The sequence below is a fragment of the Petromyzon marinus genome, chromosome 26 (assembly GCF_048934315.1).
Source record: "Petromyzon marinus isolate PM22_M1 ecotype Great Lakes invasive population chromosome 26, UKy_Petmar_22M1.pri1.0, whole genome shotgun sequence".
Lineage (NCBI taxonomy): Eukaryota > Metazoa > Chordata > Hyperoartia > Petromyzontiformes > Petromyzontidae > Petromyzon > Petromyzon marinus.
Genome location: NC_133692.1, coordinates 9530608 through 9544094, shown reverse-complemented (window position 1 = coordinate 9544094; position 13487 = coordinate 9530608).

Sequence of the window (13487 nt, the reverse complement as noted above, 5' to 3'; positions counted from 1 at the left end):
GTGTGGTGGTTACAGGTTTTTTTGTGGTTGCGTAAACACGTAACTTGTCTTTGTAGACTGATGGACACATGGACAGAGAACTTTCCGTTGCATAGAAACAAGTAACATCTGCCCCTAATACATGCAAGGAAATGGACTCAAAATGACACATTTAAGTAAAGTGCAAACGTGTTATTTTTGCAAAAAAAACTAACGTTTTAGCGAATGTAAATAGAAATTAAATGCGTTTTGTATGTAAAATGTGACCTATACTGCTGTTTTATTGAAGGTGGATGTATTGTAAAAACTACTTTTTTATACTTTTGTATTATCCCTAAACATCTTTAAGCAACCCCAATTCTAGTATTTTGCCATATTCGATGGTTCGAACAGAAACTATAACCAAGGATACGTAGTCTACGAAGGAACAATCCTTCAAGATTCTCAAGACATTGGGCAGCGCGGTCAGTGCGGTCCACCTACGGCCCCTGTGGGCCCACGTGTGTCTCCCAGGCGATGTAAACAGGAGGAGGGGAGGGGTGGCAGGCAGTCCGGCTGAACGATTTGGGGAAAATATCTCATTGCGATTTTTCTGACAGATATTGCAATTTGCGCTTACATTTTTTTTTAAGTCAAGCTTCAGTTCAATATTCACTGTGTAATAGATTTAAAACACGTGATGGAGCATTACCACGTGATACCATTAAAATATTAACTGCTCTATGTAGTCTAATGCAAGGATGAGAACTTAAAAGATATGAATTGCTTCCAACATGTATTTATTAAAATGTTTTACTTGAAATAGGACAATCAAACATAGAACAATTGTTCAGTAAAATAAATAAAATTATAATAATACAAAATAAAACAATTCCAATAAAGTAATAGGACTTAAAATCACTGCCTTTGCGATTTGCTAATCGCATTGTTTCAAATTGCGTTTTCCATTTGAAATCGATTGATCGTTCAGCTCTAGCAGGTAGGTGCGAGCTGACGAGGTGGATGAGAGGAGGTAAGAAGGGAGGCGGAGGTGGGACGTCAAGCCCTTCTCGTCAGAATCGAGATGTGTGACCAATTCCTAAATGCGTCCATCGCGTGCGGCAGACGGGAAGCGGAGGACACGGACGGTGCTGAGAAGACGACACTCGGTTCCCTCTGATGAGTCGGTTCGCATTGCTGGGACGCTGTGATGATGATGATCGTCGTGAACGCTCGCGTAGATAAGAGACGGTCACACGTGTTTTTTTGTCCTGAGCCCGATGCTGCTGGAAATTCCACATTCCGATTGTTGAAGCGAGTCGTGTCCACAGGCCCCAATCGCCGTTGGCTTCCCCGACAGAGCGGCTGCGGCTGTTCGTGTGATCCCCCCCCCCCCCCCCGGATGGACGATGGGCGAGTTGACCCCCAACCAGATATTTGAGCTCGCAACCTTCCGCTCGCGAGCCCGCTCGACCGCCGAGTCGAACACCCAGCGACCATAATAGGTGCTCGCTAACAGCACTTGCGCCCTTCATCCCCCGGTGTCTCGCTGTTGAGGCAGATCGCATCGGAAGGGCTGTGGGGGGAACAAAAAAAACTGTCGAGCGGAGGTGACACTCGCTAATATCGCTCATCTGGCTTCATATTCGGCTTCTCATATCGTGTAAACGCGTTAGCGCTCCTGGCAGTGGGAGCTCCTCAGTGGCTACCTGTCTCTCGCGCTTTGCGTCCCCTTGATGGAGAGAGCTATTGAGCTTTGTTTATGAAGCCCTGCTGTTGTCATTGTGCCGATATGACGGCCGCGCAGTATGCTGATACATCCCATCGCTGCACACGCGGACTTGCAGACCCACACACCGACACACTCGTATGCGTCGTGGTATTTCCACGCGCAATTTACCCGGTATACGTGGAGACGTTTTCACACAACGGTACGCGCATCTGACTTTCTCGGGTGCATACGAGGACAAGGATCCCACCCCCCCTTTTGTTTTAGCGAGCACCCGACGAAGGTCGACATGGCCCACGAGGGTGTGGGTGGCGATGGTTACGCACAACAACCAGGCGCTCAATTTGAGGCTTGAGTCGATGAAGACGGGGCAGGTGACATGGTTAATTTTACCACGTGGCACACATCGCCCCGAATCTAACCCGAGCCTCCTGCAGGATCGTAGCAAAGTGTGTCGACCGCTGTACCACGACGCATACAGCCTTTATAATAATAGGTGATCGCTAGCAGCACTTGATCCTTATTGGCGGTACCCCGGGGTACCAAATAATACAGAATGGCCTAGGCATATTGTTTGGTTCTTTCGGTAAAGTCACGTAGATAGAAAAATTATAATAAAAAATAAAGTGAATAAAATTGTTTTACATTTTTTTGTAAATAATACTGTAGCCTGGTTCTTAATCGGAGTGAGTGTACTGGCAGTCTATAATGTAGACTGTAGCCTAGTTCTTAATCGGAGTGAGTGTACTAGTAGTCTATAATGTAGGCTGTAGCCTGGTTATTCAGTTTGGTGAGTACTGGCAGTCTATAATGTAGACTGTAGCAATGTTTATTAAGCTGGGTGAGTGTACTAGCAGTCTATAATGTAGACTGTAGCCTGAAAAATTAAATAAACATTATTTCTGGGACACTATTTTTTTTCGCAGGGTTGTACTTAACTCCGCGACTGGGGTAGCAAACAATCCGACATCAGTGCCACACTCCGCGATGTCGAAACGCGGCCAGGACGATTGCGCCATAACCCTGAACGCTCGCGGTACACACCGTAGTGGTGGTGCATCGTAGTGTACAGCTCGTCGAGATGAGTCGATTGCCGTATCGCCGACCATCAACAGACTAAAAGTGACTGCATCACGGACATTATGCGAGAGCCTGGGGTACTATGGTACCCCGCGGTACCACTATGAGGTTCAAGTGTCCCATCAGTTGGTAAAGATGAAAGTTGTAGAGATTGTTTTGTCTTTGTGTGCCCGTGCGTATTATTGTCTCTTCAGAAAGCTTTACTAATCCGAAAAGTAAATGCAACACAAAGGCTGGGGGCAGGAAGAATATCAGTACGATAGTAATACACCAAAACCAACAGGGAGTTTTGTGTGAATGTGTAGCGCGGTTTGATGAAAGGGAACTGCGGTGCCTGAGTTACGGCAGGTCGGGTTTGACGCATTGCTGTGGGTTCTAAAAGGGCCTCTTTTGAAGCCGGCGATGTCTCCTGCAGATTGCCTCCATTGCGTAAAAACAACAGAAGGATAGAGGTGTGTGGGGGGGGGGGTGTTTGTCTTCGCCAGAATTTTTTTTTAGGATTTAGAACTTTAGACCCGTGCGTCGGCACTGCACGGTCATTCCATTGCAAGAGAGGACCGGCATTTGATAGTTTGTGCGGGAGGAGAAACATCACTCAAATGTCCGGAATTACTGAATTAAACTACTGAACTTTTTATCTTACCAGCTAAGGCCCACTGAGCTCTATAGATATTTTCTTCATAAGCGACCTAGCCACGAATGATAGCTCAGCGAAGTGGCTTATCACGTGGAAATTTGTAGCAGCCAAATACTCTGAACGCGTGTTGTTGCTCCTAAATGTGGAGGGGAAAAACCGGAGGACCCAGAGAAAAATCCACGTGACCACGGGGAAAGGGACACGCAAACTCCAAATATACAGCAGGCGTCAGGGTCGAAATCGAACCGACGACCTCCTGCATACCAGGCGAGGTATTTAACATCTCGCCACCGCCAGATCTCGAATCTTGGAAGGCTAAATGGGCTTTAGCCCGATCTCGTGATGGGCAGTCTTGATGGGCAGGCCAGCAAAATCTTGTTCTCTACCAACATCCTTCCACGTCTCAATGCACCACCTCGCCATACTGACTATCGCGGTGAAGTATGGCAAAAAAAATGACCCCCACAACTGGCAGGGCGTTTGAGAGGCACTCGTCTAGCAGTCGATTGAGAAGAATGGTTTTGCGTGTACTCGTGCGGACGACGCCAGGAATATCATTGGCCGCTCTTGGCAAGCACCGTTTAGGTTCAGAATAGAACGTGGAATGAGGCAGAGGAGGCTGTGATTTGGCGGGACACGTGTGCAGGGTGGAGGACAGCACGTTACCGAGATGGTCACTCTAGAGCAGTGGTTCTTACACCTGGGGTGCACTCACCCCACTGGTGTGCGTGATGCCCTTTCTGGGGGTGCGAGACATGGCCAGATTTTTTATTTTAAAGTAAATCATCGAAACACAAATAAGCACGGGCACGTAAACACAACTACTTTGTTTCATCAAATCTTTGTATTTGTTAACGTTGTATATATTTTTGTTTACGATTGAGAACGAAAGGGTTGCAAGTCCGTCGTAAAGGTTAAGAGCCACTGCTCTCGAGTGTGATGTATGGATGTGTCGATCGATATTCATCAGAGCTGACTATGCACAGATTGAAAACTTTATTTTTCGGGCACATTGGTGTGCCGTTCTTCATTGTCACGCGACTCGACCATATGTCAGCATGGCCTTTTATAACAAAGGTAAATGGGTGAGGCAGTGGTGCAGGATTTATTATTTTAAGCAGCAAATACTGAGTCTAAAGACCTAGAACGTCCCATAGTCGTTTCGCTTATCTCCTATTTGCGGTCTTAAGCGTGTGGTAAATATAGCCAATTCGAACCTTCAAGTAAAACGTCTTTAGGCTTTGGTGAAGTTTTATTTTCACTTCAATCAATTTGTATTGCGTATGAGGATTTGGCAAATGCGACTACTTCTTCCCTATATGCAATCCTGTTCTGATATCTCAACCTGTCCTGGACCTTCTCTCGGGCAACTGAGTCTTTAAATGGACACCTTAATGGGCTGCGTAAACACTCAGGAGGCAAAGGCGGTCGGGCGTGGTGCTCACTGCGCCACCCCTGGTGTCGCCTTGTTGGCTGGAATAATAATAATTGACACTTACAAAGCGCGTTTCACCCAGAGGTCGCAAGGCGCTGCGCAGAGCTTAAAGCAAATAAGTAAATAACTCAAGCAATTCTAAAACCTAATATAAGCACGTAGGCTCATGATTTAACCACGGATACAAATACCCCCACACCCCCAAAACGCATAAAATGTACACGGAGAAAAGGCCTTTAATTAAGCAAATGCTTAAAGGCGGGATTTAAATAAACCGAGGGACTCGGCAGATGGAATATCGGACGGAAGTGAACACCGCAAGCTTTGTGGCCACACGGGAAAGGCCCCGGGTCACCCACTGAGTGGAGGCGCGACCTCGGCCCACGACAGTAGCCCACACTGAGACGAACGAAGAACTCGCGGTTGGGACATACGGGTGGAGGAGGTCACGGATGTAAGTGGGGGGGGGGGGCATAGTTGAGGACCTTGTGTGAAGTTGCATCTTGAGCTACACTCGGAACACTGACCGGTAGCCAATAGGGAGACTCAAGTACAGGGGTCATGTGCTCGGCAGCTGGTGTTCGAGTAAGAACTCTGGCAGCTGCATTCTGCACGTGCCGGAGTCCGGTTTTTAGAGATTAATAGATTCTCGCCGACATCACTCGCTCCGGCAGGTTTGATGCCATCTTCCTTGGCCTGTGCGCGTGACTGTACAACGCGTCTGTCAGATTCACTGCTGTGTGAGGCCCTTTCTATGCCGTGCTTGCGTAGAGGGTTATTCGTCCATACTTCACCATGACGGGCAGTACGGGTTTATTGGATTTCGCTGCAATGGCCCTCTGTCGCCCACGACGCCGACTGCACCTATCACGCAAGGCGGTCACCTATCCAGGTCACTGTTCAGGCTCAACCCTGTTTAGGTTTCCAGGTCTGCTAGGATCTGGCACATTCCAGGTGCAGTGTGTGTGCCCTCTGTATTTGAGCTAAAGTCCCAGATACCCAGGTTCAATTCCTGACCGTGATGTTGGGATTTGGCATGGTTTTTTTTCTCTCCGTTAAAGTCCAATTAATCGTACCATATGTGCCCTGTCACGAGTCAAACATTTCCACTTCATTCTGCAGCTAGCTGTGTATCACCCTGCGTCAGAGAATGGCCCTAGAAAATGATGTCACGTAACTACTTCTGAAATCACTTGAACGGCCTCTTATCCACACCAGTAACCACATATTTGAATGCTCTGCAAACTCGGTTCCTCCCATGTCAATTGGAATAGTCTCAGAGGTGAACATTTTTGCCAAATTAAACGGCAGGTCGAATTATATTGTGGTGGTTTCTGTGTGCAGCCACTGCTGATCAAGCTGGCCCCATCACCTCATTCCACTTGAGAACGCAGGTTGGATCACGGGCGGCTGAAACCCGGATTGAAACCCTTGCTCTAAGTGGTGGCGGCTCAGCGTCTCTGACCTCTGAGACATCCAACCACATCATCCATTGATTGTAATCATGGTTGGGTCGTCTTGTACAAACACGGGACGCGAACCCCGGATCTCAGCGATGGCCAGAGTGGATGTGACCCAGCGGTGTCTCTGACGCCCTCATGAGCCACCCATCCACCTCACAGAATGTGAATCTGCCCTGGGCCTTCCCAAGGTCTACTCAACCTAAAAGGCTGAAATGGTGAGTCACCCACCAATGGCCCTCGCGTGCCTTGAAGACCTCACAAGGCAGAGCCGAGCGGGGAGGGCAGCCCAGAGGCATGGGGTGCTTTGGTGCTTCAAATCCGCACTTACAAAACCCCCAAAGCGTGGCTTCTCATTTCCCCTCGCGTATAGCGGCGTTTTTCACGAAAAAAATGCATTTATATATACTGTGAAGAGGGGCCATTGCAACCTCGCCCATTATATTTATTTTTAAGGCCACAGGGTTATTGACGAGTGCGTTGACTTGGTTGGTGGCTCTGCTTGTGCACTGTTGCCAATGCAGCAGTAGCAGCGTCACCAAAGAATGTGTTAAATATGCGTAGAACAGTTTTCATCTTGATTGCATTATGATTTCCGGCCGTTGTGAGTCCGTGCCTTGTGGATGTTTCGTTTTAATTGGCTCTGTTAACATGTGCTCGCGAATAGCGCTTGCCTCTATAGTATATGAGACTAAAGGGAGCTCTTTATTAGTGCATATATACTCACGTGTGTGTGTCTGTGTGTGTATCCACGCGCGTGTGTGTATGTATGAACACGTCTATAAATTATCACACTAATGTTTGCCCGCCTAACACATTCAATCTATCCAAGCGATGTTTTTCACGTGTTCCACCCCTTCTAATAGAGGCCCGTTCCTTGTAAAAGGCTTCAAATGGTCCGTGAAAGCCCAGGGCAAACATGGGCTGCTTTTGTGTGGGAGTCTTGGCTCAGTGACATCGTGAGTTTTATTTTTTCGTGGTTATTATTTTTTGGCTTTAGCGGCTCTCGCTCCAAGGCCCTGTGACAAATACTGACCGACACACACGCGCGCACACACACATGCGCGCACACAACATCGGAATGCCTCTCCATCTCTCAGATTCTCTCCTCCAGCCCCATCCCACAAACCCTCCTCATTGCCCCTGGTGGCACCTCTCCAAAAGAGAGCCCGGTCAAATACAAAAAATTCAGCATGCATGGACTCAGAGCCGTCAGAATAAATATTTTTATGAAGTGTTGAAAACTACTTCCTGTAAGTACAGTGAGGGAAAAAAGTATTTGATCCTCTGCTTATTTTGTACGTTTGCCCACTGACAACGAAATGATCAGTCTATAATTTTAATGGAAGGTTTATTTGAACACTGAGAGACAGAATAACAACAACAAAAATCCAGAAAAACGCATGTCAAAAATGTTATCAATTTATTTGCATTTTAATGAGGGAAAAGTATTTGACCCCCTCTCAATCAGAAAGATTTCTGGCTCACAGGTGTCTTTTATACAGGTAACGAGCTGAGATTAGGAGCACTCCCTTTAAGAGTGTGCTCCTAATCTCAGCTTGTTACCTGTATAAAATACACCTGTCCACAGAAGCAATCAATCAATCAGATTCCAAACTCTCCACCATGGCCAAGATCAAAGAGCTCTCCAAGGATGTCAGGGACAAGATTGTAGACCTACACAAGGCTGGAAAGGGCTACAAGACCATTGCCAAGCAGCTTGGTGAGAAGGTGACAACAGTTGGTGCGATTATTCGCAAATAGAAGAAACACAATAGAACTGTCATTCTCCCTCGGCCTGGGGCTCCATGCAAGATCTCACCTCGTGGAGTTGCAATGATCATGAGGTGAGGAATCAGCCCAGAACTACACGGGAGGATCTTGTCAATAATCTCAAGGCAGCTGGGACCATAGTCACCAAGAAAACAATTGGTAACTACACCGTGAAGGATTGAAATCCTGCAGCACCCGCAAGGTCCCCCTGCTCAAGAAAGCACATATACATGCCCGTCTGAAGTTTGTCAATGAACATCTGAATGATTCAGAGGACAACTGGGTGAAAGTGTTGTGGTCAGATGAGACCAAAATGGAGCTCTTTGGCATCAACTCAACTCGCCGTGTTTGGAGGAGGAGGAATGCTGCCTATGACCCCAAGAACACCATCCCCACCGTCACACATGGAGGTGGAAACATTATGCTTTGGGGGTGTTTTTCTGCTAAGGGGACAGGACAACTTCACCGCATCAAAGGGACGATGGACGGGGTCATGTACCGTCAAATCTTGGGTGAGAACCTTCCCTCAGCCAGGGCATTGAAAATGGGTCGTGGATGGGTATTCCAGCATGACAATGACCCAAAACACACGGCCAAGGCAACAAAGGAGTGGCTCAAGAAGAAGCACATTAAGGTCCTGGAGTGACCTAGCCAGTCTCCAGACCTTAATCCCATAGACAATCTGTGGAGGGAGCTGAAGGTTCGAGTTGCCAAACGTCAGCCTCGAAACCTTAATGACTTGGAGAAGATATGCAAAGAGGAGTGGAACAAAATCCCTCCTGAGATGTGTGCAAACCTGGTGGCCAACTACAAGAAACGTCTGACCTCTGTGATTGCCAACAAGGGTTTTGCCACCAAGTACTAAGTCATGTTTTGCAGAGGGGTCAAAAACTTATTTCCCTCATTAAAATGCAAATCAATTCATAACATTTTTGACATGCGTTTTTCTGATTTTTTTGTTGTTATTCTGTCTCTCACTGTTCAAATAAACCTACCATTAAAATTATAGACTGATCATTTCTGTGTCGGTGGGCAAACGTACAAAATCAGCAGGGGATCAAATACTTTTTTTCCCTCACTGTACATGTGTAAAACTGATGAGCATGAACTCTTTGGTGACGCAACTTTGTCAGTGATGAACAAGCATAAATTACAACCAAAAACATTTGTCAATAATAACACTTTGGCCACAAAAGTAAAAACATATTATTGGCGACGTTTGTGGCAATGGCCCTTCTTCAGAGTGCATATTGAGAGACCAGAGAGACAAAATCCATAATAATCAGAGTTGGGAGACTTCGCTTGTTTACACCATGGGGCCTGATGAGAATAAAATGTGACGCAATGTTTTCTGATGACCAGTTTTTTTTAAATAAGCTTGTCAATATTTACCCAATACTAGCTGTTGATTAATAGACAAATCTCTGCAATGATCAAATAGTACGACTGCTTAATTAATGCATTTCTATTCAAACTATCACGTGTTGCTGGCGCTTTGCATTGTGGGAAGGTTTGTTCTTGTGAGCAAGAAGGACAATCCACTTGACAATGCATTCCTGGGCCCAGTCATCATCTCGACGAAAATGAATTTAACCGGCGTACATTCCCGAGGCTGATACGTCTTAAGAAATGCAATGTTGGGGACACATATAATGATTAAAATAAATCAAATGAGACGAGGGATAACGGTTGTCCTGCACTCAATAATGAAGCTGTTGAGGTGAATGTGAGCCATTCTTGCAGTCCTGTCGGCTGAACGGTGGTCAGTTTAAAACGAGGTGGCCTTTAGTACTTTATTTTTTTCTGGTCTCAAAACTCATTTCTTTATAACACCCGCCGCATCTCCGATTAGCACGGTTGGCTACGTACGGTGTGAAAGAAGTTCAACGCACCCCCCCCCCCCAACTAAAGCTCGCTGTTGAAGTGACAAGCCGCTGGATGTTGACACGGCCTGCTGACCCAAGATGTTGGGCAAATCACTCGCCGAGGCGTTTACCAACTTCCCCCCAAAAGCAGCGGAGGTCATGGCGTTTGCACGCAACGCAAACGAACCGGATTGGTGGAGGTGGTGCAGCGCGATAACCCACGGTGCATCAGATCAAAAGGTGATCTGCGTGGATTTGGTTTTGTTTTAGATCCGCACGTGTCGGTTGCTGTGAAGGAACACGCGGTGCATCGTCTCCAGTTCCATTGGGAAATGTGCCTGCTGTTGCCCGCGTCTCACGCTGAGCACGGAGTCCGAACACATTCTTTACGTGGGCCCTCCCTTGGTGGCGGATGCAGCTCAGTGGCGAGGCCCCTGTAATTTGTATTGTTTTGATGTCTGTCGCAGAAAGTGCTTTGAATGCTTTTTTCATTATTAGTCGTCGTCCTGAAGCTTCTCGATCAGCATCTGATCCTGCTAAGTTTAGGGTGCAATTGCTGCTTTTGTGTTTACCAAACGAGTAATTTGTGAGTATTTACTTTTTTATATATTTGGACCACGATGCTGGCACACAATGGCCTAATTGTTTTTTTATCGAACGACGTCACGGCTTTGTTGTACACTTTTACTCTGATGCAGACGTGTCCATCATATTTCGTGGGGCTAATATATCCTGGTTAATATCTGCAGTAATACCTGCAGTATTAACCAGGATGACCTCTTCTGATTCGAACCCGCGAAACCTCGACAAAAGGCGGTGGACACGCCCCCCCCCCCCCCCTATCGCTGGGCCGTGTCGCCACCCCATCGCCGGATTTTTTTGTGAACACAATTTCGTTGTCGGGATAGGACTGACACCTTTGATCTCGTGACTTTCAGATTGTGACTGTATCGCTGCCGAAAGCAAGACCTAACCGGATTAAGTGATGTTTAAAATTGAGTGTGAATTTAATTTCGAAATGTTACAAAGTCAGCACCGCAGAAGCCAAAGTCGGAGCCAGAGTAAAAAGAAAAAATCAGAAATGGCCATCACAGAACACGGGGGGGTCTTCACCGCCAGAGCAAAGCACTCAGCACGTGCATCAATGCTACCGTGTGCGTGTGGCCTTGTAAGGAAAAATAGATATAAAATAGGTGACGTTTCGGGCAATGGCCCTTCTTCATAGCATATAGATCGTTAGGCCAGAGAGGTAGAGTGAAAACTTTTTGGAGACTGCATTCTGCACCATGGGGCCTGAAATATATTTTTTTATTTTCCTTTCTTGACGAATCGTTATAAATTGTAATGTGATCAAAGCAGTTGCTCGGAGCAAAATGACAGCAAAGTGGGGGGGGGGGGGGGGGGGGGGGGCACACCTAGGTAGGAGACATGACCGAACGCGCAGGACCAGCAGAGTATGCTGCTGCATACAGATCCAGTGTGTATCCCCACTGAGTGTGCGTGTCTATACAGATGTGTGTGTGTGCTGTGTTTTCCTTCATAGATGCTCGCTAACAGCACTTGCCTCAAAAGTATGTTGAAGCTGTACGGGGGATCTTTGTCTTTTGTGTGTGTGTGTGCGCGAGTTTATGTGTTGAGCGAGCAACTCACAGTTGGAAGGTTATGCATTCAATTTCTGATTGAGGAGTGAACCCAGCCCATCATCCATGTATGGCCGATAAAACGAGTACCACTGTGTGGTGAAGTCAACGGTGGTTGTCTTATAGATAGCCTTGCCCTCGCCAGAGGAATGTGACAATTTCACCACTGGCTCAGAGATGAGCACCAGCTCAATGCTCATTTGAGCAGGAAATCACTCTGACTTGTATGTGTGTGTATATACCCAAGTGTGTTTATATATACACACACACACACACGTGTATGTACGAGTGCTCTTTCTAAAACCCAGAGCGGCTCATGCTCCGCTGGCGCCTGTGCCCACGATCTTCGCTTCAACGGCCGGGCAATTCCGTCTGTCAATCACCGCAGCATCACCCTCACACCAGCAGAGCGAGGGTCAGGGTTGTTGGAGAGATTGGGAAGGATGCGGCGGGGCAGAACACGGGTGTTATTAGCCGGAGAAAACCCAGGGCCTTCGAGGAGACAACAGCACGATGATTAAAAAAAAAACATTAAATAAAATGTAGAAGGCTCATTGGCCAAACCTCCGTCGCATCTATTCATATATTTATTTATTTACTTTGGGGCCAATGTTATTCACTAATGTGTTGAGTGTTTTTTTTTGTTTTTGCTTGGGTACCACTGCCCATGCAGTATCAGGAAATCACGTCTTTAATTTGTGAAGATAGGTTAGCAACATATTGACTACGCTGGCTCCTGTAGATTTGTTGAATCTTAGCTCAATAAAGTCAAGGATGCTGGAGTGTAGTGTTGCCAGATCAGACGGAATTCACAAACACTTGACTAAAATTTTGACTTAAAATTTTCGTGACTGCAGGAATTCATATTCTTGGTTCTTTCGGTAAAGTCACGTAGATAGAAAATAAAAATAAAATAATTTTTATTTTTTTAATGTAAGAGTCTCCAAGCGTTTCAGAGGTGATTGTTAAAAATCAAAGTGTATGTTGTGATATTTTTGAGAGAAATATATCATTACAGAAGTGTTCGTCACACATTGTGTGGTCGGCACGGTGAGTGTTCCCTCCAAGGTTGAATATTCCGTTAGAAGTGCATTTTATTGAAGAGGAATTATCAATGGTCATTGTTCAATTGTGCAAGATGCTTTAAATTATCTTGTACACGTGTGTGTGTCAACAGAAACATTGAAAAGTCTGTAAAAAATAGCAGAGAGAAAACTGATAAATATGAAGATATTATCAGAGAACATTCTGAATTTTTGTTTTAACCCACAAAGGACGTGGCTCCTAGTGCCGTCCACATGTAAAATATCACTCGGGGGAGAGCGATTTCCTTGTGGCTATGAAGCAACGTGAGCTGTGAGCGAACGGTTTGAGGTGTGAGTCAGAATTCTTAGGGGCGTCGGGATTAAAGCCCCTTGGGGCATCGATAGTGATGGTGATGATGATGAAGATGGACCCAGGTGCACTGCACTTGGAGAGGACCGTGGAGTATGGGAATAACACTGCTTCATCAGAGCTGCTCGTTGTCAACTTGGACCCTTTTTGATCACTCCTCAAATGCCTCATATTCTCCCAGAACGTAATCTTTTTTTTTCCGTGAGATGTGAAAAGGTTCACCGGGGACATTTGAACACAATATTAAAAAGACGGAAATATATATTTGTGAAAGATATCAGAGCGGTGGTATGATATTTTTTTATTTTTTATGGAGTAATTTATTTTAAGAGATCTCCGGTCATTGGAGACATCAACTTTTATAAAACAGCCATTTGAATCGGCTTGTCTAGGTTATGGAAGGTTATTGCCGCAATCGGTTCAATTCAACGCACGTCTGGCTCCCATGTATAGCGTCTGAGTGTAGCAACGCTTCATAATAACTTAACTTGCAATTTGTTTTCACATATATCATT